Genomic DNA, 2,168 nt, shown 5'->3' on the forward strand with positions numbered 1-2,168 from the left:
ATATATATATATATATATATATATATACAAGCATAAATATATACACACATACATATAAACAGACAGACACCTCCCGCACACATACATACATATATATATAACTGAGGATGCGCATCTGACTATATGTATGCATATATGTATGCATCATTAAAAGTCGAGAACTACCCAACCAATTTCATTCAAATTTAACACATGCCGTACGTAGGGTTCATGCAGTTTCATGGGCCAAAAATTTTCAAATTCGTGTCTAATGCGAGCTCTGAGCAATCTCTTATTTCAGTATTACGTATCAAATATGAAAGAATAACATCTGTATTGCAATGTGGGAAAATAATTTCAGTTTTAACAGACAGACAGACAGACAGACAGACAGACAGACAGACAGACAGACAGATAGATAGATAGATAGATAGATAGATAGATAGATAGATAGATAGATAGATAGATAGATATGCATATAGTTTCTAACGTGCCTCTGCGGTAAGACGTTTGTTTGCAAATCACATGGTGCCGGGTTCAGACCTTCCGCGTAACACCTTAGAGAAGTGTCTTCTATATCCTATATAAATTAGTGTGTGTGTGTGTGTGTGTGTGTGTGTGTGTGTGTGTGTGTGTGTGTGCGTGTTTATATCCCAGCAACCTAATGGTTCCGTAACAGACACCAATAGAATGAGTACTGGACATAGTCCTAACATTTTTTAAAGCATTGCTCCTGTATGGCCACACTCACACACACATATTTATAATTATATAATTATATATATCCTCAGTATGGATGGATGATGGATGTATATGTGAATACGCGTGTATTAAGCAAACGGACACCCATCAGTTTCGACGATGTTTATTTCTTCAATTTCTTGTTATTGAAATAGCGCGTATGCCAATGAAATATTCGCCATACATGTGAACTATTAAATTAATCCCCATTCAGGAAACAGCATGGCACTGTCTGATAATGTTGAGTATTTTCAGTTCAACATTGTTCCACTGTATGATGATGGGGACCAATTTGATAGAGTGAAATGTAAATGGGTTTCCAGGTATCTAGTTTCACACTCTAACAAGGCATACTTCAACGTTACACGACGACACATCTAACTAAGGTGCAGTTTTCTTTCAAGCTCCCTTCATACGTATTCAATCCGGTTCGCTTTTTGTTTAGCGATCGCTTTCATTCGATATATTCGACATATTCCGTCTGCGTGATGTATTATGTATTTTTCAATTTGAAATATTCTAGCGTAGTTGGTTGTGTAATCATCTTCGCTCGATATTTCATTAAATCTTTATTCCGTATTTATCTCTATTGACCCGTTATCGACTACTTGATGTCGCTAAATGTCCTTATTTCGTCATCGATTTCCTTTCCAGATTTACAATCTGATGCTACTAAATTGTTCACGCATGGCTGCGTAGTTAAGACGTTCATTTTCCAACAATGCTGTTTCAGTTTCAGTCTCACTGTGTGGCATTTAGACAAGTATCTTCTGCCATAGTTCCGTGCCAACCAATGCTTCTGGCTGAATTTAGCAGACGGAAACTGAGTAGAATCCCGTTGACTATATATATAATAAACATAATCAGAAAAGAAATAGGGCATTCAATGTTTTACAGGACGTGAACACGTTTCTTCAAAATTTTGAAATAACTACATAAGAGTCGCAAGTACGAGGCACGATGAAATGAAGTGTATGAATGCGAAAATTATTATAAGTGTTATGTAATCAATTCAAAATTGTGCGGAAACGTGTGTACATCCTCTAAAGCATTGAAGGCTACACCTGTTTTCTACTTAGTTTTATTATTTCTATTATTTGGCTCATTTTTTCACACTACTGAGCCCGACTTCCAGTTCCGAGTTATTTTACAGAGCTCATTGGATATATATATATATATATATATACAAACACGTGTGTGTGTGTGTGTGTGTGTGTGTGTGTGTGTGTGTGTGTGTGTGTGTCCATGTATGTATGTGTATATATGTATTGGGTTGTCCAGAAAGTTCGTGCTGATTTTTAAAGGAAAGAAAACGGTCAATAAATACTTGCCATTACATTTTTAATCAACCAAATATGAACCATTTTGTTGCACAATGCGTCTCCATCTTTCCTTTAACTTGAAAATACCCTCTTCCCAGAATTGAGGTGGTTTCATGGCAAATAAGT

The sequence above is a fragment of the Octopus bimaculoides genome, chromosome 4 (genome assembly GCF_001194135.2).
Source record: "Octopus bimaculoides isolate UCB-OBI-ISO-001 chromosome 4, ASM119413v2, whole genome shotgun sequence".
In the NCBI taxonomy this organism is placed as follows: Eukaryota; Metazoa; Mollusca; class Cephalopoda; order Octopoda; family Octopodidae; genus Octopus; species Octopus bimaculoides.